Genomic DNA, 24406 nt, shown 5'->3' on the forward strand with positions numbered 1-24406 from the left:
GTGGCCAAATCAATAACTGCACTTACCCTTACCCTATATCTAGCAGCATTACAACAGTATAACATTACACATATATACATTAAGCAAGACACGGTAATGCACATAACAGTGTAGCACTATACCACTGTATAGAAGTGGTTATACACTAAATCATGTAGCAGTACCATCATATGTTAACAAATATACAAACACTGATAATATACAGCACCGAGACGAAAGAGAAAGGCAAAGGTATAAACGTAATATATTATAGCCCCTACACCGTGTTGTCTATATACTGTTTTGGGGATCATACTGATTGTTGGGGCCATATGTTTTGAGGGGGGATCTGAGGGCCTTATATACTTTGTTTAATAAAATATAGATTTCATAATTCTACTCAGTGGAAGGATAACACAAACCTTTTTTCCTTTCTTTTTTTGCGATGCTAGAATAAGCAATTACAATCTTGGTTTAATGCTGTCTGAAAACCGTTGTAAGTTCACACTAGGCATTGTTGCAGTGCTTTTTATGCAAGTTTTCAGCTTCGTGTCATAGTACCAGCAAAGTCTATGAGATTTCAGAAATCTCATGCACACAGCTTGTTTTTTTGTCATCAGGATTTTGTGCTTTGCATGTTTTATTGTACAATGGAGCATGTCACTTTTAGAATTTTTCAGCGTTTTCACCCATTGAAAAAAACGCACCAAAACAGAAGGTATCAGGTTTTGCTGTGTTTTTTGTTCCAAAACCTGATTCTATAGAATAGGACTTTTTTCAACACTAAAATGTATCAGCATGCATAAGAGACAAATCTAGCATGCCAAAACCGCAGCAAAAAACGCTCAAAAACTGCCGTAAAAACGCAAGAAAAACATGCTTTTTTCTGCAGCTTCTTTCCTGTCAAGAGATCATGTTTTGCTGCAGAAAAAAATCACTGAATAAACATCTAGTGTAAACTTACTCTAATTAATAATATCTATATTTTGCAAATATATTTTTGGGACAATTCAAGATTTGGCATATTAAAAACTTTTCAATCCTTTTGCTATAAACATCAAGTTATTTGTATGTTACAATGACAATATCTTTATTGTGTGGGATGGGATACTGTAAGGCTATGTGCACACGTCCGGAATTGCCGCGGAAATTTCCGCGGAAATTCCGCAACTGTGCCGCCGGTAAAACGCATGCGGAATTGGCATGCGTTTTCCCGCTAAACACTAGCGTTTTACAAGCGCAATTAGCTTGCAGAATGAAGAACTGATTGACAGGTTGGTCACACTTGTCAAACATAGTGTTTGACAAGTGTGACCAACTTTTTACTATTGATGCTGCCTATGCAGCATCAATAGTAAAAAGATCTAATGTTAAAAATAATACAAAAAATAAAAAAATCTTGATATTCTCACCTTCCGGCAGCCTTCAAGCTCCTTGCAATGCTCCCATTCCCAGTAATGCTTCGCGGCAATGACCCCAGATGATGTAGCATCACGCGAGACCGCTACGTCAACACAGGTCATTGCCGCAAAGCATCACCGGGGAACGGGATCATCGCGAGGAGTGGGAAGGCTGCCGTGGCTGCCAGAAGGTGAGAATATCATGATTTTTTTATTTTAATTCTTTTTTTTACAGGTATATGGTTCCCAGGGCCTGGAGGAGAGTCTCCTCTCCTCCACCTTGGGTACCAACCGCACAGGATCTGCTTACTTCCTGCATGGTGGGCATAGCCCCATGCGGGAAGTAAGCGGATCAATTCATTCCTATGTGTGTGGAATCCCCGCAATTCTGCACAAAGAATGAACATGCTGTGTTTTTTTCTGGAATGCGATTCCACCGCCGAAAATAACACAACATGTGCACAAAATTGCAGATTGCATTCTAATAATAGGATGCTTAATGTATGCATTTTTTTCGCGGTTTTATAGCGGTTTCAAAACGCAAAAAAAACGTGAAAAATCCTGAATGTGTGCACACAGTCTAATACTGTATATAAACTAAAGCTAGTTTTAAAAACTAATAAAGCAATCTATATATATAACTACCGTGTTTCCCCGATAGTAAGACACCCCCGATAGTAAGACGTAGTGGGGGTTTTAGCGGGGTCGGCTAATGTAAGACGCACCCCCGAAAGTAAGACATAGTACTGTTCGTTGTAAAAATATAAGCCGTACCGGTACCTTTTGCTGCATTAACTGCGGGATGCGGACGATTCAGCCACTGGTAACCAGACAGCTCTCCAGCGACCAACTATGCGAAGTCCCCTGGTAACCAGGGTAAACATCGGGTTACTAAGCGCAGGGCTGCGCTTAGTAACCCGATGTTTACCCTGGTTACCAGTGTAAAAAAAAAAAAGAAAAAAAAGTGAGGTGTCATATCTTGTTTTTTCCAGAGGTGATTTTTGGGCTGTCGGGACAGAATACAGTGGCTCTTCCTTTGCCTTTTGGTGTTTTTAATCCTTCCATCTCCAAGTTCTAATGGTCGCTTCACCGGAGGGCGCCCCAGTGCAGGCTGCAGTAGGCCGGCTCTGGCGGCGGGTCCATGCGGGGTGGAGTAGATGAAGCTGGCCGCTGCTTGCTGCTCCGGAGCGCACAGTCCGTGCGGGGGATGGTGCACCGGGCCGGGGGAGGACAGGACGTGCAGGTATCCGCCGCCTCCTGCGCCAACCACAGCGCCGCCCCCGGCCACGAACCCCCCGGAGAAGCTGGAGCATTTGTCGGGGAGCAGCAGCTGGTCGTGCCCGAGGTGGCTTCCCTTTCTCATGGTACGGAGCCGCCGCCTTCTCCGCTCTCCTCCTTGTGACCCCAGTAATCCGCACTGCCCGGCCTGCACCCTACAAGCCATTCAACCCTATTCCAGCCAATAGCGCGAAACAGCTGTTGTCGATCCCTGCTCACTTCCTCTATGTCCGTACTCCCCCGTGCCGTGAACATGCTGTAATGAATCTTTTATCTTCAATAAAGGACTGAACCACGTCATCTGGTGAGTGCTGCCGCATATCTTCTTTTGTATTTGTATTCAATAGCGCTTACGCAGGTGGTAAATTAACTTAAAATGAAGTTAATAACAATAGTGTGGTGATGTGTTGGGGGCGGGATTCTGTGTGGTGATGTGGTGGGGGGCGGGATTATGTGTGGTAATGGGGTGGGGGGCGGGATTGTTTGGCTGATGTGTTGGGGGGCGGGATTATGTGTGGTAATGTGGTGGGGGGGCAGGATTATGTGGTGATGTGGGGGGAGAGATTGTGTGGTGAGGGGGCAGGATTATGTGTGGTAATGTGGTAGGGGGCGGGATTATGTGTGGTAATGTGGTGGGGGGTGGGATTATGTGCAGCAATGTGGTGGGAGGCGGGATTATGTATGGTGATGTGGTGGGGGGTGGGATTATGTGTGGTAATGTGGTAGGGGGCGGGATTATGTGTGGTAATGTGGTGGGGGTGGGATTATGTGCGGTAATGTGGTGGGGGGCGGGATTATGTGTGGTGATGGTGTGGGGGGCGGGATTATGTGCGGTGATGGGGTGGGGGGCGGGATTATGTGTGGTGATGGGGTGGGGGGGCGGGATTATGTGTGGTGATGGGGTGGGGGGGCGGGATTATGTGTGGTGATGGGGTGGGGGGGCGGGATTATGTGTGGTGATGTGGGGGGCGGGATTATGTGTGGTGATGGGGTGGGGGGGCTGGATTATGTGGTGGTGATCTTATGTGTGGTGATGTGTTGGGGGTGCCGGATTATGTGTGGTAATGGGGTGGGGGGCGGGATTACGTGTGGTAATGTGGGGGCGGCATTATGTGTAGTGATGTGGGGGGTGGGATTACGTGTGGTGATGTGGGGGGGCGGGATTACGTGTGGTGATGTGGGGGGTGGGATTACATGTGATGTGGTGGGGGGCGGGATTACGTGTGGTGATGGGGTGGGGGGCGGGATTATGTGGTGATGGGGTGTGGGTGGTATTATGTGCGGTAATGTGGTGGGGGGGCGGGATTATGTGCGGTAATGTGGTGGGGGGCGGGATTATGTGCAGTAATGTGGTGGGGGGCGGGATTATCTGTGGTAATGTGGTGGGGCGGGATTGTGTGGCAATGTGGGGGGGGCCGGATTATGTGTGATAATGTGGTGGGGGGCGGGATTGTCTGTAGTAATGTTGTGGGGGGGCCGGATTTTGTGTGATAATGTGGTGGGGGGTGGGATTATGTGTGGTAATGTGGTGGGGGGCGGGATTATGTGTGGTAACGTGGTGGGGGGCGGGATTATGTGTGGTAACATGGTGGGGGGCAGGATTATCTGTGGTAACGTGGTGGGGAGGCGGGATTATGTGTAGTAATGTGGTGGGGTGGCAGGATTATGTGTGGTGATGGGGTGGGGGGCGGGATTATGTGTAGTGATGGGATGGGGGGCGGGATTATGTGTAGTGATGGGGTGGGGGGCGGGATTATGTGTGATGGGTGGGGGGCGGGATTATGTGTGATGGGTGGGGGGGTGGGATTATGTGTGGTGATAGGGTGGGGGGGCGGGATTATGTGTGGTGATAGGGTGGGGGGGCGGTATTATGTGTGGTAATGTGGTGAGGGGCGGGATTATGTGTGGTAATGTGGAGGGGGCGGGATTATCTGTGGTAATGTGGTGGGGGGCGGGATTGTCTGGTAATGTGGTGGGGGGCGGGATTATGTGTGGCAATGTGGGGGATGGGATTATCTGTGGTAATGTGGTGGGGGGTGGGATTATGTGTAGTAATGTTGTGGTGTGGCGGGATTATGTGTGGTGATGTGGTGGGGGGGCGGGATTATGTGTGGTAATGGGGTGGGGGGGCGGTATTGTGTGGTGATGTGGTGGGGGGCGGGATTATGTGTGGTGATGTGTTGAAGGGGCGTGATTATGTGTGGTGGGGGGCGGGATTATGTGTGGTGATGTGGTGGGGGCAGGATTTGTGGGGGGCGGGATTGTGTGTGGTGATGTGCGGATTGTGTGTGGTAATGTGGTGGGGGCGGGATTGTGTGTGGTAATGGGGTGGGGGCAGGATTATGTGTGGTGATGTGATGGGGGCGGAGCTACTGTGCAAGGGGCGGGATTAGCGAGTAATCACGATGCCTCTTATATATAGATTGTCTAAGGGTCTGTTTGTCTGTAACCGAAATCCTGCGTCGCTGATTGGTCATGCCCGGCCGGCCTCGACCAATCAGCGTTCATAAATAAACTACATACATACAGTGCCTACAAGTAGTATTCAACCCCCTGCAGAGTTAGCAGGTTTACACATTTGGAATTAACTTGGCATTGTGACATTTGGACTGTAGATCAGCCTGGAAGTGTGAAATGCACTGCAGCAAAAAAGAATGTTATTTCTTTGTTTATTTTTTTTTTTAAATTGTGAAAAGTTTTTTCAGAGGGTCATTTATTATTCAACCCCTCAACCCCCCAGAATTCTGTTTGGTTCCCCTAAAGTATTAAGAAGTAGTTCAGGCACAAAGAACAATGAGCTTCACATGTTTGGATTAATTATCTCTTTTTCCAGCCTTTTCTGACTATTTAAGACCCTCCCCAAACTTGTGAACAGCACTCAAACATGGTCAACATGGGAAAGACAAAGGAGCATTCCAAGGCCATCAGAGACAAGATCGTGGAGGGTCACAAGGCTGGCAAGGGGTACAAAACCCTTTCCAAGGATTTGGGCCTACCTGTCTCCACTGTTGGGAGCATCATCCAGAAGTGGAAGGCTTATGGAACTACTGTTAGCCTTCCACGGCCTGGACAGCCTTTGAAAGTTTCCTCCCGTGCCGAGGCCAGGCTTGTCCGAAGAGTCAAGGCTAACCCAAGGATAACAAGGAAGGAGCTCCGGGAAGATCTCATGGCAGTGGGGACATTGGTTTCAGTCAATACCATAAGTAACGTACTCCACCGCAATGGTCTCCGTTCCAGACGAGCCCGTAAGGTACCTTTACTTTCAAAGCGTCATGTCAAGGCTCGTCTACAGTTTGCTCATGATCACTTGGAGGACTCTGAGACTGACTGGTTCAAGGTTCTCTGGTCTGATGAGACCAAGATCGAGATCTTTGGTGCCAACCACACACGTGACGTTTGGAGACTGGATGGCACTGCATACAACCCCAAGAATACCATCCCTACAGTCAAGCATGGTGGTGGCAGCATCATGCTGTGGGGCTGTTTCTCAGCCAAGGGGCCTGGCCATCTGGTCCGCATCCATGGGAAGATGGATAGCACGGCCTACCTGGAGATTTTGGCCAAGAACCTTCGCTCCTCCATCAAGGATCTTAAGATGGGTCGTCATTTCATCTTCCAACAAGACAACGACCCAAAGCACACAGCCAAGAAAACCAAGGCCTGGTTCAAGAGGCAAAAAATCAAGGTGTTGCAGTGGCCTAATCAGTCTCCTGACCTTAACCCAATTGAAAACTTGTGGAAGGAGCTCAAGATTAAAGTCCACATGAGACACCCAAAGAACCTAGATAACTTGGAGAAGATCTGCATGGAGGAGTGGGCCAAGATAACTCCAGAGACCTGTGCCGGCCTGATCAGGTCTTATAAAAGACAATTATTAGCTGTAATTGCAAACAAAGGTTATTCCACAAAATATTAAACCTAGGGGTTGAATAATAATTGACCCACACTTTTATGTTTAAAATTTATAAAAATTTAACTGAGCAACAAAACTTTTTGGTTTGTAAGATTTATGCATCTGTTAATAAATCCTGCTCTTGTTTGAAGTTTGAAGGCTCTAACTTATTTGCATCTTATTAAACCTGCTAAATCTGCAGGGGGTTGAATACTACTTTTAGGCACTGTATACTAGAACGAAAATAACATGAAGGACAGTCTGTAATGGAGAGAATAACATGGAGGACAGTCTGTGAGGGAGAGAACAACACGGAGAACAGTCTGTGAGGGAGAGAATAACATGGAGGACAGTCTGCGAGGGAGAGAACAACATGGAGGACAGTCTGTGAGGGAGAGAACAACATGGAAGACAGTCTGTGAGGGAGAGAATAACATGGAGCACAGTCTGTGAGGGAGAGAATAACATGGAGGACAGTCTGTGAGGGAGAGAATAACATGGAGGACTGTTGTGAATTAGACTTTTTTGGCTCCCTCTTGTGGTCACTAGTGATATGACTCTGGGATTATCTTTCTTCAGTTTTGGCACCCACCTGGGTCGTTAGTCCAGGGGTGTTGCTATATAAACTTCCTGAATTCTCAGTCTGGTGCCTGGCATCGTTGTAATCAGTTCCTTTCTGTTTGCTCCTGTCTGCTGGTCCTGGATCTTGCAAAATTAAGCTAAGTCCTGCTTCTTTGTTTTTTGGTTTTTTGCAATGCTCTTATTTTTTGTCCAGCTTGTACTAAATGTGATTCCTGATTTTGCTGGAAGCTCTAGGGGGCTGGTATTCTCCCTCCGGGCCGTTAGACAATTCGGGGGTTCTTGAATATCCAGCGTGGGAATTTTGATAGGGTTTTTGCTGACCGTATAAGTCATCTTACTATATTCTGCTATTAGTCAGTGGGCCTCTCTTTGCTAAATATCTAGTTCATTCTTACGTTTGTCTTTTCTCCTTACCTCACCGTTATTATTTGTTGGGGGCTTGTATCCAACTTTTGGGGTCTTTTCTCTGGAGGCAAGAAAGGTCTATCTTTTCCCTTCTAGGGTTAGTTAGTTCTCCGGCTGGCGCGAGACGTCTAGAACCAACGTAGGCACGTTCCCCGGCTGCTGCTATTTGTGGTGCTAGGTTTAGATATACGGTCAGCCCAGTTACCACTGCCCTATGAGCTGGTTTTTTGTGTTTGCAGACTTGGTATTTACTTTTGAGACCCTCTGCCATTGGGGTCATAACAGAGGACAGTCTGTGAGGAAGAGAATAACATGGAGGACAGTCTGTGAGGGAGAGATTAACATGGAGGACAGTGTGTGAGGGAGAGAATAACATGGAGGACAGTGTGTGAGGGCGAGAATAACATGAAGGACAGTCTGTGAGGGAGAGAATAACATGGAGGACAGTGTGTGAGGGAGAGAATAACATGGAGGACAGTCTGTGAGTGAGAGAACAACATGGAGGACAGTGTTTAAGTTTATCATATGGTAAAATAAATGGTGTCTTTGAAAACTATAAGTCATCATGTAGAAAACAAGCTGTCATACAGCGATAGAGGACTAATAAAGTTTTGACTCTTAAAATAAAGACAGGAGAAAAACAATGGCAGTGTGTCCAATGGGTTAAAACATAAATGTAAGCACCAATGTTTATAAGAATACTAGATGGTGGCCCTATTCTAACACATCGGGTATCTACTATATAATCGTCTAATTCTGTCTGTTTGTCTGTAACGGAAATCCCGCGTCTCAGATTGGTCTCGCCAGCTGCCCGCGACCAATCGGCAACAGGTGCAGTCCGGCCGCGAATTGGCACGGGATTTGAACCACGCTTCGTTGATTGGTCGCGCCGATCCGGCCACGACCAATCAGCGATATTGGCTCGAGATTTAAACCCCGCTGCACTGATTGGTCGGGACCGGCCGCGACCAATCAGTGATATTGGCACGGGATTTGATAATGTATACGGTATATTTTACCCGGAAAATCCTGTGTATTCATTGTATTATTCTTCAATCTTCATAAATAAACTACATACATATTCTAGAATACCCGATGCGTTAGATTCGGGCCACCATCTAGTCTTATAAACATTAGCTAGATAGATGATAGAAAATATTAGATTTTAGATTTATAATAGATACATAATAGAATGCATAGATGTCCTGTAGATATATAATTTCACAAGTTCCCTACATATAATAAATTTGCACACTTCATGTGGCACTAAATGTTATTTTTGTTAACCAGCAAAGATAAAGCAGATGAGAGCTGATATTATAAGGCTAGAAATACCGACCCACAGCTGCCCCAGAAGTAGCAAATCACATTAAATTGCTGGCACATTGCCCAGCTCTTCCCGATTGCCCTGGTGCAGTGGCAATTGGAGTAATGTTAGTTGGGGTGGATGTCAGCTGTGATTTGTCAAAAATCAAGCCCTGGGGTTAGTAATGGAGGTGTCTATCAGACACCCCCATTACTAACCCAATAATAAAAAAAAGAAACCACACACAAAAAATATTATTTGAATAAACACTCCCTGACCCTTCGTTCCTGGTTCCACACCAATTCATTAAAAAAAAATGCATGTCCGCCGTAGTCCTGGGAATCCGACAGTCCACAAATGGAAACTTTAAAGACATAAAAGGAGTGTGGGGAAACGGGGGTCGGCGGGCACCCAAGTCCGCTAGCCGGAACCGAATGGACCTGGGATCGTCCCGCTTAACACCCGCTCTTCCGTTAACGTGGGCATAACGCTACTCAGACAACACAGGGTGAGGGTAAAACAGTGTGGCAATGCTCTATTGAACCACAAAACAGGCAGATAACACACAGAACATTCCCTGCAAAATTCCCCAAGATGGTGCACATTATTGTCTCACCCTTCCGCTGACCCACCGGGATAATGGCAGATGTTACATCAGAGCTCCCAGGGTCGGCTTCCCCACCTGTGGTACCCACACAGAGAGGAGGTAATGACAAGCGTAGGGAGATGACAGACCATAGAATCCATGCAAGGTCCAAAGCCAATTGACATGAGAGTCACCACCTGGCTTATCTGAACATCACCATGGAGACAGGCAACCAGCGGGTCCCAATCCTGGCTTTCTCCAAACATATCCATGGTTCAGCTATGGTCAATGGAGCAGATCTGTACCCTTCCAACCGGAGCTGAAAACCCCAAGGTTGTTTCCTATGGAATGATAGATCCAAGTCCTTCGTGATGGTGCCATGATGGATTGGCTGCAGTCCTGTGTCTCATCCGTTGCAGAATGTTCGGCTGTTTCGCTCTCTCTCAGTTTCTGAGTCTCTTTGTACAGAGGCATTTAACCTATTTTTAGATTTACCCAGTGTCCCTCAGTCCACCCCAGGGCCGGCCTTTGCCCTGTGCGACCTGTGCGGCCGCACAGGGCGCCAAGGCTCGTTAGCATACAAGGGGCGCATTTATTGAGCTCAGCAGATTAATGTCACATTACATCACAATCAGGGGTGGGATTCAGCCGGTACGACCCGGTACGGGGCAGCCGTTTTCTAAAATTTCCATCTGCCAGCGTTCTGGTTACCACGCCCCCGGTCATCGGGCCCCCCCTGGCAGTGGCGTAGGAAGGGGGCGGCACAATGCGGGGGGCGGCACAATGCGGGGGGGCGGGTCACCGGCGGCGCAGAATTTACCTGGCTGTTCGCTTCTCGGCTTCAGAAAAATGGCCGCCGCGATCTCCATCTGCACATGCGCGGCATCCCGCGGCCATTTTCCTGAAGCCCCGGGCAGCAGAGCACTCCACCTGCGCACGCGCGGCCTCAGGAAGATGGCCGCCCCCACCGATAAGCAGATAGAGCAGGATCGCGGTCAGGTAAGAAGAACTTGTTTTTTTTTTTAAATTATTATTGAGAGCGGCGATCGGGAGGGGGGGGGGGCAGGGCAGAAAGCTGGACACAGGGAGGCAGAACGCTGGACACTGGGGCAGAAAGCTGGACACTGGGGCAGAAAGCTGGACACTGGGGCAGAAAGCTGGAGACGGGGCAGAAAGCTGGACACAGGGGGGGCAGAGCGCTGGACACTGGGGCAGAACGCTGGACACTGGGGCAGAACGCTGGACACTGGGGCAGAACGCTGGACACGGGGGCAGAACGCTGGACACGGGGGCAGAACGCTGGACACGGGGGCAGAACGCTGGACACTGGGGCAGAACGCTGGACACTGGGGCAGAACGCTGGACACTGGGGCAGAACGCTGGACACTGGGGCAGAAAGCTGGACACTGGGGCAGAACGCTGGACACTGGGGCAGAAAGCTGGACACTGGGGCAGAAAGCTGGACACTGGGGCAGAAAGCTGGAGACGGGGCAGAAAGCTGGACACAGGGGGGGCAGAGCGCTGGACACTGGGGCAGAACGCTGGACACTGGGGCAGAACGCTGGACACTGGGGCAGAACGCTGGACACGGGGGCAGAACGCTGGACACGGGGGCAGAACGCTGGACACGGGGGCAGAACGCTGGACACGGGGGCAGAACGCTGGACACTGGGGCAGAACGCTGGACACTGGGGCAGAACGCTGGACACTGGGGCAGAACGCTGGACACGGGGGCAGAACGCTGGACACTGGGGCAGAAAGCTGGACACTGGGGCAGAAAGCTGGACACTGGGGCAGAACGCTGGACACTGGGGCAGAAAGCTGGACACTGGGGCAGAAAGCTGGACACTGGGGCAGAAAGCTGGAGACGGGGCAGAAAGCTGGACACGGGGGGCAGAGCACTGGACACTGGGGCAGAACGCTGGACACTGGGGCAGAACGCTGGACACTGGGGCAGAACGCTGGACACGGGGGCAGAACGCTGGACACGGGGGCAGAACGCTGGACACGGGGGCAGAACGCTGGACACTGGGGTAGAACGCTGGACACTGGGGCAGAACGCTGGACACTGGGGCAGAACGCTGGACACGGGGGCAGAACGCTGGACACGGGGGCAGAACGCTGGACACTGGGGCAGAAAGCTGGACACTGGGGCAGAAAGCTGGACACTGGGGCAGAACGCTGGACACTGGGGCAGAACGCTGGACACTGGGGCAGAAAGCTGGACACTGGGGCAGAAAGCTGGACACTGGGGCAGAAAGCTGGACACTGGGGCAGAAAGCTGGACACGGGGGCAGAACGCTGGACATTGGGGCAGAACGCTGGACACTGATGCAGAACGATGGACACTGGGGCAGAAAGCTGGACACGGGGGCAGAAAGCTGGACACGGGGGCAGAACGCTGGACACTGGGGCAGAACGCTGGACACTGGGGCAGAACGCTGGACACTGGGGCAGAAAGCTGGAGACGGGGCAGAAAGCTGGACACAGGGGGGGCAGAGCGCTGGACACTGGGGCAGAAAGCTGGACACTGGGGCAGAAAGCTGGACACTGGGGCAGAAAGCTGGACACTGGGGCAGAAAGCTGGACACTGGGGCAGAAAGCTGGACACTGGGGCAGAAAGCTGGACACTGGGGCAGAAAGCTGGACACGGGGGCAGAACGCTGGACATTGGGGCACAACGCTGGACACTGATGCAGAACGCTGGACACTGGGGCAGAAAGCTGGACACGGGGGCAGAAAGCTGGACACGGGGGCAGAAAGCTGGACACTGGGGCAGAAAGCTGGACACTGGGGCAGAAAGCTGGACACTGGGGCAGAAAGCTGGACACTGGGGCAGAAAGCTGGAGACGGGGCAGAAAGCTGGACACAGGGGGGGCAGAGCGCTGGACACTGGGGCAGAACGCTGGACACTGGGGCAGAACGCTGGACACTGGGGCAGAACGCTGGACACGGGGGCAGAACGCTGGACACGGGGGCAGAACGCTGGACACGGGGGCAGAACGCTGGACACGGGGGCAGAACGCTGGACACGGGGGCAGAACGCTGGACACTGGGGCAGAACGCTGGACACTGGGGCAGAACGCTGGACACGGGGGCAGAACGCTGGACACGGGGGCAGAACGCTGGACACTGGGGCAGAAAGCTGGACACTGGGGCAGAAAGCTGGACACTGGGGCAGAACGCTGGACACTGGGGCAGAAAGCTGGACACTGGGGCAGAAAGCTGGACACTGGGGCAGAAAGCTGGACACTGGGGCAGAACGCTGGACACTGGGGCAGAAAGCTGGACACTGGGGCAGAAAGCTGGACACTGGGGCAGAACGCTGGACACTGGGGCAGAAAGCTGGACACTGGGGCAGAAAGCTGGACACTGGGGCAGAACGCTGGACACTGGGGCAGAAAGCTGGACACTGGGGCAGAAAGCTGGACACGGGGGCAGAACGCTGGACATTGGGGCAGAACGCTGGACACTGATGCAGAACGCTGGACACTGGGGCAGAAAGCTGGACACGGGGGCAAAAAGCTGGACACGGGGGCAGAACGCTGGACACGGGGGCAGAAAGCTGGACACTGGGGCAGAAAGCTGGACACGGGGGCAGAAAGCTGGACACTGGGGCAGAAAGCTGGACACTGGGGCAGAAAGCTGGACACTGGGGCAGAAAGCTGGACACAGGGGCAGAACGCTGGACACAGGGGCAGAACGCTGGACATTGGGGCAGAACGCTGGACACTGATGCAGAACGCTGGACACTGGGGCAGAAAGCTGGACACTGGGGCAGAACGCTGGACACTGGGGCAGAAAGCTGGACACTGGGGCAGAAAGCTGAACACAGGGGGCAGAAAGCTGGACACAGGGGCAGAAAGCTGGACACTGGTGCAGAATGCTGGACACTGGTGCAGAATGCTGGACACTGGTGCAGAATGCTGGACACGGGCAGAATGCTTGACACAGGGGCAGAATGGAGACACGGGGCAGGATGACAGACATGGCGTCATGACTGGAGACACTGGAGGCAGGATTGGAGACAGATGGGGCAGGATGGATACGATGGAGACAGATGGGGCAGGATGGGAAGATCATATGGGGCAGGATAGATACTCATTAGGGCAGGATGGGAGAATATATGGCTGACGCCAGGAATGAGACACACGGGGGCCAGGATGGCGAATATTATTACCATAGGGGCTAATTAAGGGATATTATTACTGCAGTGATGTATTTATTTTATTTTTTGAGTATACTGTTTTAAATGGAGGGGCGGTCCTATTACTGTGTAGAGTGACACTATGTCGCCTTCTTCATGTGGTGTAATGTAGAAGTTGGGAAAATTAAGTAATGTGTTCTGCAAGTGGAACTCGAGATAACTGTGTTATTTCCTGCAGAGACGAGTCCTGGCTGGATGAAGTGATGGCGGTCTGTGCGGGATGAAAGATGAAGGACTTCACCTAGAGATGTCACTGGTGAGTCAGTGTGTTACCTATACACTGACACTATACACTGTATACTATATACTGAGGTCCTGTGTATGTCACCGGTGATCACTGTATTACCTATACACAGACGCTGCATACTAAGTACAGATCTCCTGTGTATAATGGTACTTATGGTGATAGTATTGTGTTTTTTTTTATTATTGATCAGTATTGTAGTATTCAGTCACTATGTGGTGGTAATATGTGGTCTGGTCATGATGTTGTGGTATTCGTTCCTTGTATTTGATATTATTCGATCACTGTGGTGGTAATATGTCATCTGGTCATGGTGTGGCGGTGTTTGGCCTTGCAGGCCGCCGCTCTGCACTCTGATTGGCTGTCAGCCCATATGGCTTTGGACCAAGCGTCATTTTTTCCTTTTGGTCCGCTTTAAAGCACTTTATAATTCCCGTTATTGCAATATTAGTGTTTCTTCAAGTGTTCTGCAGGGAAACACAAGTTTTCTAAGTAAACGTGTTGTTGTGAATATTAAAGAGTTATTGTTTTCTTTCAAAGTTTGGAGGGGGGGGGGCGCCGTCCTGCAGTCTCGCACAGGGCGCCTTTTGGGCTAAGTCCGGCCCTGGTCCACCCACATAGATAATGAGAAGAATGGTGATGACCAAGTTGCTTTGCTTGATTATGTAATGTATTTACATAGATTTTCCTCCTCTGTTTTAAAAACCAACAAACTATCTGGGCTAGACAATGTATAATTAGCATATCAGTAGACCTCACTATTCATCAAGGATAAGAGCACACTATGTTATATCAAATATCAGCTTACAAGTCAATATTCCAGGCTAAGGGTACTGTCACACAGTACCATTTTGATCGCTACGACGGTACGATTCGTGACGTTCTAGCGATATCGTTACGATATCGCAGTGTCTGACACGCAGCAGCGATCAGGGATCCTGCTGAGAATCGTACGTCGTAGCAGATCGTGTGGAACTTTCTTTCGTCGCTTGATCACCCGCTGACATCGCTGGATCGTTGTGTGTGACAGCGATCCAGCGATGTGTTCGCTTGTAACCAGGGTAAACATCGGGTAACTAAGCGCAGGGCCGCGCTTAGTAACCCGATGTTTACCGTGGTTACCAGCGTAAACGTAAAAAAACAAACAGTACATACTCACATTCCGGTGTCTGTCCTCCGGCGTCTCAGCTTCTCTCCACTGTGTGAGCGTCTGCCGGCCGGAAAGCGAGCACAGCGGTGACGTCTGACGTCACCGCTGTGCTTGCCGGCTATGGCGCTTACACAGTGGAGACTAGAGAAGCAGAACGCCGGGGACAGACACCGGAATGTAAGTATGTACTGTTTGGTTTTTTTACGTTTACGCTGGTAACCAGGGTAAACATCGGGTTACTAAGCGCGGCCCTGCGCTTAGTTACCCGATGTTTACCCTGGTTACCGGGGACTTCGGCATCGCTCCAGCGCCGTGATTGCAACGTGTGACCGCAGTCTACGACGCTGGAGCGATAATCATACGATCGCTGCGACGTCACGGATCGTGCCGTCGTAGCGATCAAAATGGTACTGTGTGACAGTACCCTTACACAAACAATTGTCTGAAGTGTATATGTGGGGTGGGGATAGGTGTGGGTGGGGTTCATAACAGTCTGCATTGTTTTTTGGTGTTCTATATATTGTTGTGACATTTTACCTTTTCTATGATATAATAAAATGATATGATATCTTTTAGATATAATCAGTTTGCTCTTTTTGTCCTCCTGCTGTTATCTGATACTGTTTGGAGCTGATTTTTAATTTGGGTTTGCAGACAAATATTCTCTGCCACCCTGGCCTCTAAGTATGTACATGGGATTTTGGTTCCTGTTGTGTCTGAATCTGTCCCTACCTCTAAACCTGCTGGGTCTAAAGGTACCTTCACACTAAGCGACGCTGCAGCGATACAGACAACGATGCCGATCGCTGCAGCGTCGCTGTTTAGTCATTGTGTGGTCGCTGGAGAGCTGTCACACAGACGGCTCTCCAGCGACCAACGATGCCGAAGTCCCCTGGTAACCAGGGTAAACATCGGGTTACTAAGCGCAGGGCCGCGCTTAGTAACCCGATGTTTACCCTGGTTACCAGCGTAAACGTAAAAAAAAAACACATACTCACATTTCGGTGCCCGGCGTCCGCTTCCCTGCACTCCTCCTGCATCCTGTGTCAGCGCCGAACATCTCCGGCATCTCCCACAGAGCAGAGCGGTGACGTCGCCAGCACTTACACAGGATGCAGGAGGAGTGCAGGGAAGCAGACGCCGGGCACCGGAATGTGAGTATGTGTTTGTTTGTTTTTTACGTTTACGCTGGTAACCAGGGTAAACATCGGGTTACTAAGCGCGGCCCTGCGCTTAGTAACCCGATGTTTACCCTGGTTACCAGTGAAGACATCGCTGGATCGGTGTCACACACACCGATCCAGCGATGTCTACGGGAGATCCAGCGACGAAATAAAGTTCTGGACTTTCTTATCCGACCAACGATGTCACAGCAGGATCCTGATCGCTGCTGCCTGTCAAACACAACGATATCGCTAGCCAGGACGCTGCAACGTCATGGATCGCTAGCGATATCGTTTAGTGTGAAGGTACCTTAAAGTAGTACCTTTTCCTATTCCTGCTGTATTTAAACAAGTACCATTTACCTGCAACCTTTGTGTGTGCTTTTTCTGTCTTCTCCCTGCAATTATGTACCCATACACACCTGTAGTTTCCTGCCTGTCCTCACCTGCGGTTCCGTACCTGTCCACACCTGTGGTTCCGTACTTGTCTGGTCCTGGGATTTCATAACTGTTCGCACCTGCGGTTCCTTGCCTTTCTGCACCTGCGGTTCCGTGCCTGTCCGCACCTGTGGTTCCGTGCCTGTTCAACATCTAGTTCTTTAGTGTCTAGCTTGTCTTCAAGTCCGTAGTCAGGTCCTGTCTGTACCCGAACTCTTCCTGGGTCTGCCTGGCCTAGGCCTGCACTCCAAACCTGTAACTATTTCGGAGTCCGTACTGAGTTCCAGAATCAGACCAGTCTGATTTTGTTACTGTCCTGTCAGCTACTCCAAGGCCAGTCCTGGTTAGCATCCCTGACCCTTGGGGTTAGCAGCTGCAGTTCTGGGCTCTGCCTAGGAATGATACCTGGTGGCTACCCACAGCTCAAGTCTGACTCCGCCATCAGGAGCTCCAGTGAACACCAGGTAGCTGCTTAACCATGCCCCTTCCTAGGTAGGCCCGGTCTTGTGGTACAGTGGGTCCATTAACCACGTGTGCCACCTTCGGGCATGACAACTGTCCCTAATCCTCATTTAAGAATCAGTCCAAAATCACTAAAGTTCGTATGAGACCCACAGTCAATGAAAGCAAGTGCAGATAACTACAGGTTCTGAAAACATAGTTCCAGGTCTCAGGTAAGGAAATAGACAAAGGAAGAATGACTGAAACGCCCTATCGCTCATCACATCGATCTTAAATGCTATGATCCATACTAATGGCCTCCCGCCAAAGAGCAGGGTGGAGTATGCAAAGCTAGAACATCGTTAAGAGTATCCATAAGGTCATAGCGAAACTGACACCTGAGAACAGCATCGTTCCACAGAACCTCAGAGGACAATTTCTGGAACTCCAAACTATAATCCTCAGCGATGCGGCTCCCCTGCATCTGGTTCACGATCTTAGCCTCTGCGACCTGGACCCTGTCAGGTTCACCATAGCTCATCTTTAAGGCATCAAAAAAGGTATCAACAGAAGAAACTTCTGGGGCTAGTGGGGACAAAGAGAATGCCTAAGGGTACCGTTACACAAAACGATTTACCAACGATCACGACTAGCGATACGACCTGGCCGTGATCGTTGGTAAGTCGTTGTGTGGTCGCTGGGGAGCTGTCACACAGACAGCTCTCCAGCGACCAACGATGCCGAAGTCCCCGGGTAACCAGGGTAAACATCGGGTTACTAAGCGCAGGGCCGCGCTTGGTAACCCGATGTTTACCCTGGTTACCATCGTAAATGTAAAAAAAAAAAAAACGTACATACTCACATTCCGGTGTCCGTCAGGTCCCCTGCCGTCCGCTTCCCGCACTGACTGAGTGCCGGCCGTAAAGTGAAAGCAGAGCACAGCGGTGACGTCACCGCTGTGCTGTGCTTTTACTTTCCGGCCAGCAGTCAGTCAGTGCGGGAAGCGGACGGCTAGGGACCTGACGGACACCGGAAAGTGAGTATGTACGGTTTGGTTTTTTTTACATTTACGATGGTAACCAGGGTAAACATCGGGTTACTAAGCGCGGCCCTGCGCTTAGTAACCCGATGTTTACCCTGGTTACAAGCGAACGCATCGTTGGATCGGTGTCACACACACCGATCCAGCGATGACAGCGGGAGATCCAGCGACGAAAGAAAGTTCCAAACGATTTGCTATGACGTACGATTTTCAGCGGGGTCCCTGATCGCTGCTGCGTGTCAGACACAGCGATATCGTATGGATATCGCTGGAACGTCACGGATCGTACCGTCGTAGCGACAAAAGTGCCACTGTGAGACGGTACCCTAAGTCAGAGTACCCCACACAATAGGGACTTAATTATACCCACTCGCTGGGACTCATTCCAAGAAGATCAGGGTCGTAGAGTTAAAACATTATTTACAGCTCTCCTTGAATACCCTAAACTGGTCCCTCCTCCCTGAAAATCTGTCAGAAAGTGCCACAACTGGTTCGGAGGTGGTCAACTGCTTGTCAACAGGTCCAGAAGACATAACTACTGTTGATAGCGGAGAACTTTGGGCAGCACCCAGAGTACTAAATTGACCCTGCAGCTGAGACTGTGATGATTCAAGCCTCTGGTGATCCCTGGCCAGATCCTGAACCATCTCGGTCAAATTTGTCACCTAGTAATAGAGTTCATGAACCACAGTTATGGTGTGCACGAGCCACCTGTATTTTATAGTCGACACTCCGCTATAATGGGATAACAGCTAACAAGCTATAGTATAACATTGGGCCGAGTGCTATGCGATACACATCACAGATCTGCACTGCATCATAGTATAACATTGGGCCGAGTGCTATCCGATACACATCACAGATCTGCACTGCCCCATAATATAACATTGAGCCGAGTTCTATCTGATAAACATCCAAGATCTGCACTGCCCCATAGTATAACATTGGGCCGAGTGCTTTCTGATACATATCACAGATCTGCTCTCCCCATAGTATAACTAGACCTTTTAGAGTTCTCACCTACTACAATACCCTTTCATGGCTCCCATAAAGTATTATACCCCCAAAATACCAATCCACACACAGTGTGAATTCTCCATAAAATGTACCGTATTTTTCGGACTATAAGACGCACCGGACCATAAGACGCACCCCAAATTTGGGGTGAAAATTGCAGAAAAAAAGATTTTTTTATAAGATGGGGGTCCGTCTTATTGTTCAAATTTACAGTATCTTACCTGAGGGCTGGCGGTGGCAGAGCAGGGTCACAGGAGGCATGGTGTCGGCAGAGGTGGGGTGATGCGGTACAGCGTGCACCTGAGTAGGGTCCCTTCCTGCTTAGGTGGGTGACGTCACGGCCTGGTGTCCATGGGAGGGTTGCAGCAGTGGTTACAGGCAGAGGTGCGGTGGCAGCAGAGGTGCGGGGATGAGGAGGCGCAGTGAGCGGGGTCCCTTTCACCGGTGAGATGATGCAGCAGCCCGGCGTGAGTGGGGTCCCTTTCACCGGTGAGGTGCGGCGGCAGAGGTGCGGGGATGAGGAGGCGCAGTGAGCGGGGTCCCTTTCACCGGTGGAGTGCTCTGCTTCCCGGGGCTTCAAGAAAATGGCCGTGGGAGGCCACGCGCGCGCAGATGGAGATCGCGGCGGCCATTTTCCTGAAGCCAAGATCTAAATCTGCGAACTCGGCTTCAGGAAAATGGCCACCGCGATCTCCATCTGCGCATGCGCGGCCTCCAGCGGCCATTTTCCTGAAGCCCCGGGAAGCAGAACACTCCATCTGCTCACGCGCGGCCTCAGGAAGATGGCCGCCACCACCGATAACAACATGATTCACCTGGCTCTGCTGCTTACCGGGCTGCTGCATCATCTCACCGGTGAAAGGGACCCCGCTCACTGCGCCTCCTCATCCCCGCACCTCTGCCGCCGCCACCACACCACTGCGGGTAAGCCTGCATTACGACTATTAGACGCACCCCCTATTTTCCCCCCTTTTTTGGGGGGGAAAAAGTGCGTCTTGTAGTTTGAAAAATACGGTACTCCCAAAGTAACCCACACATGCAAAGTATGATGTCCCCAACACAACATATGCTGTCCTCATACTCGATAGCATGGTGTGTAATGAGACATTTAGCTAAACCAGGGGTGGATTAAGGGTAGCCAGGGCCCCAGGCTGTTCAGACTCTGTGGGCCCCTCGGTCATGTGACGGGGTCATGCGACGGGGTCATCATATACCTGAACCAGATTATTCCACAAAAATAGTTGCTGAGTGAAACTCCACTTCTCACCTATCACACATTAACAGTTCCCATCACCAGAGCACACATATAACCGGCAGCTTTTGTTTTGGCCAAAAGATTTTTCAAGCCGCTACCATAGCACGGTAGACACTTTTGGCCGGGCCCTACTCTATTGTAACCTATTAAATATTTGTTAAAATATGCAATACAATTTGGGTATATTTTTATTTATTTTTCAATTTTTAAAATGACCAATAATATCACATACAAGGAACAAATACAACAACACGACCAGACCACATATTACCACTAGTGACCGAATAATATGACATACAAATAACAAATTCCACCACACCATGACCAGACCACATATTACCACCACAAAGTGACCAAATAGCACATACAAGGAACAAATACCACAACACCATTTCCAGACCACATATTATCACCACATAATGACCTAATACTGCAATACTGATCAGTAATAAAAAAAGCACAATACTATCACCATAAGTGCCATTATACACAGGAGATCTGTACTTAGTATGCAGTGTCTGTGTAGAGGTTATACAGTGATCACTGGTGACATTATACACAGGAGCTCTGTATATAGTATACAGTGTATAGTGTCAGTGTATATGTAACACACTGACTCACCAGCGACGTCTCTAGGTGAAGTCCTTCATCTTTCATCCAGCACAGACAGCCATCACTTCTTCTAGCCAGGGCTCATCTCTGCAGGAAATAACACAGTTATCTCGAGCTCCGCTTGCAGAACACATTACTTAATTTTTCCCAACTTCTACATTACACCACATGAAGAAAAAGAGGCAACATAGTATCACTCTACACAGTAACAGGACCGCCCCCTCATTTAAAACAGTATACTCAAAAAATAAAATAAATACATCACTGCAGTAATAATATCCCTAAATTAGTCCCTATGGTAATAATATTCCCCATCCTGGCCCCTGTGGGTCTCATTCCTGGCTTCAGCCGTATGTTCTCCCATCCTGCCCTCATGAGTATCCATTCTGCCCCATATGATCTCCCCATCCTGCCCAATCTGTCTCCATCGTATCCATCCTGCCCCATGATCCAATCCTGCCCCATGATCCTGCACGATCTGTCTCCAATCCTGCCCCCAGTATCTCCATTCTGCCCCCAGTGTCTCCAGCATTTCTGCCCCCAGTGTCTCCAGCATTTCTGCCCCCAGTGTCTCCAGCATTTCTGCCTCCAGTGTCTCCAGCATCTCTGCCCCCAGTGTGTCCAGCATTCTGCCCCCAGTGTGTCCAGCATTCTGCCCCCAGTGTGTCCAGCATTCTTCCCCCAGTGTGTCCAGCATTCTGCCCCCAGTGTGTCCAGCATTCTGCCCCCAGTGTGTCCAGCATTCTGTCCCCAGTGTGTCCAGCATATCTGCCCCCAGTGTGTCCAGCATTCTGCCCCGTCTGTGTCCAGCATCTCTGCCCCATCTGTGTCCAGCATCTCTGCCCCGTCTGTGTCCAGCATCTCTGCCCCATCTGTGTCCAGCATCTCTGCCCCCATCTGTGTCCAGCATTCTGCCCTGGGCCCCCCCGGATTGCTGCTCTCAATTAAAAAAAAAGTTCTTCTCACCTGGCCGCGCTCCTGCGGCGAAGCTCCCTCCACGCAGCTGAAGTGCACACTCGCGGGCAACTGACAATCATGTAAGACGCCGGCGACGTGCACGCTGCAGCTCACGTCAGCTGCCAGCCTCCGATTGGCTGGCGGCTGTTAACTATTGACGTGCGGGCACGGGCCCAGACGTCAATAGCGTTAAATTGCTCCAGCGCCGGTAGGGGCCTGGTGAGCAGATGAGACGGGGCCCGATGCGGGCCCCCTCTGCCCACCGTGCCCCATACGCCAGTCAGGGCAGTAATGCCCTGATGGCAGCCGGGGTCAATCTCAGCGGTAGCCCAGGGCCCCCCCACACCACTGGGCCCTGGGCTACCACCCAGATTGACCTCATTATAATCCGCCACTTAGCTAACCCCCCTCTTTTCTTTAAGAAAAGGGGCTGTAAAGTTGTAACCTTTTATTGATTGTAGATATGACAGGAAAGGGTGAAACTATAATATGCAATAACAGGAGCATTTCAGAATATATAACTGTACAGTGCATAGAATACCGATAATCTGCAATACACAGTAACATGAGGCAATACAAGCTGATGATTACCTATTAATACAGCAAACGTACTGATAAACACAAGGCTGTAACACATAGATAGTGACTTACCAACTATTCTTAGATAGGCTGTTTACAAGGAGCATGACAGAAAGCGAGTGGTGTGTTTTCTCCTCAAATCATACAGGAACAATGGCTGCTGTTCCTTCCACAGTGTCATAATAAGACCACAATGCAACAGGGACAATCCCACAATGCACTAGGAACGTCAATGATCACTGTATTACCTATACACAGACGCTGCATACTAAGTACAGATCTCCTGTGTATAATGGTACTTATGGTGATAGTATTGTGTTTTTTTTTATTATTGATCAGTATTGTAGTATTCAGTCACTATGTGGTGGTAATATGTGGTCTGGTCATGATGTTGTGGTATTCGTTCCTTGTATTTGATATTATTCGATCACTGTGGTGGTAATATGTCATCTGGTCATGGTGTGGCGGTGTTTGGCCTTGCAGGCCGCCGCTCTGCACTCTGATTGGCTGTCAGCCCATATGGCTTTGGACCAAGCGTCATTTTTTCCTTTTGGTCCGCTTTAAAGCACTTTATAATTCCCGTTATTGCAATATTAGTGTTTCTTCAAGTGTTCTGCAGGGAAACACAAGTTTTCTAAGTAAACGTGTTGTTGTGAATATTAAAGAGTTATTGTTTTCTTTCAAAGTTTGGAGGGGGGGGGGCGCCGTCCTGCAGTCTCGCACAGGGCGCCTTTTGGGCTAAGTCCGGCCCTGGTCCACCCACATAGATAATGAGAAGAATGGTGATGACCAAGTTGCTTTGCTTGATTATGTAATGTATTTACATAGATTTTCCTCCTCTGTTTTAAAAACCAACAAACTATCTGGGCTAGACAATGTATAATTAGCATATCAGTAGACCTCACTATTCATCAAGGATAAGAGCACACTATGTTATATCAAATATCAGCTTACAAGTCAATATTCCAGGCTAAGGGTACTGTCACACAGTACCATTTTGATCGCTACGACGGTACGATTCGTGACGTTCTAGCGATATCGTTACGATATCGCAGTGTCTGACACGCAGCAGCGATCAGGGATCCTGCTGAGAATCGTACGTCGTAGCAGATCGTGTGGAACTTTCTTTCGTCGCTTGATCACCCGCTGACATCGCTGGATCGTTGTGTGTGACAGCGATCCAGCGATGTGTTCGCTTGTAACCAGGGTAAACATCGGGTAACTAAGCGCAGGGCCGCGCTTAGTAACCCGATGTTTACCGTGGTTACCAGCGTAAACGTAAAAAAACAAACAGTACATACTCACATTCCGGTGTCTGTCCTCCGGCGTCTCAGCTTCTCTCCACTGTGTGAGCGTCTGCCGGCCGGAAAGCGAGCACAGCGGTGACGTCTGACGTCACCGCTGTGCTTGCCGGCTATGGCGCTTACACAGTGGAGACTAGAGAAGCAGAACGCCGGGGACAGACACCGGAATGTAAGTATGTACTGTTTGTTTTTTTTACGTTTACGCTGGTAACCAGGGTAAACATCGGGTTACTAAGCGCGGCCCTGCGCTTAGTTACCCGATGTTTACCCTGGTTACCGGGGACTTCGGCATCGCTCCAGCGCCGTGATTGCAACGTGTGACCGCAGTCTACGACGCTGGAGCGATAATCATACGATCGCTGCGACGTCACGGATCGTGCCGTCGTAGCGATCAAAATGGTACTGTGTGACAGTACCCTTACACAAACAATTGTCTGAAGTGTATATGTGGGGTGGGGATAGGTGTGGGTGGGGTTCATAACAGTCTGCATTGTTTTTTGGTGTTCTATATATTGTTGTGACATTTTACCTTTTCTATGATATAATAAAATGATATGATATCTTTTAGA

This window comes from Ranitomeya variabilis, chromosome 2 (assembly GCF_051348905.1).
Source record: "Ranitomeya variabilis isolate aRanVar5 chromosome 2, aRanVar5.hap1, whole genome shotgun sequence".
NCBI classification, from domain to species: Eukaryota; Metazoa; Chordata; class Amphibia; order Anura; family Dendrobatidae; genus Ranitomeya; species Ranitomeya variabilis.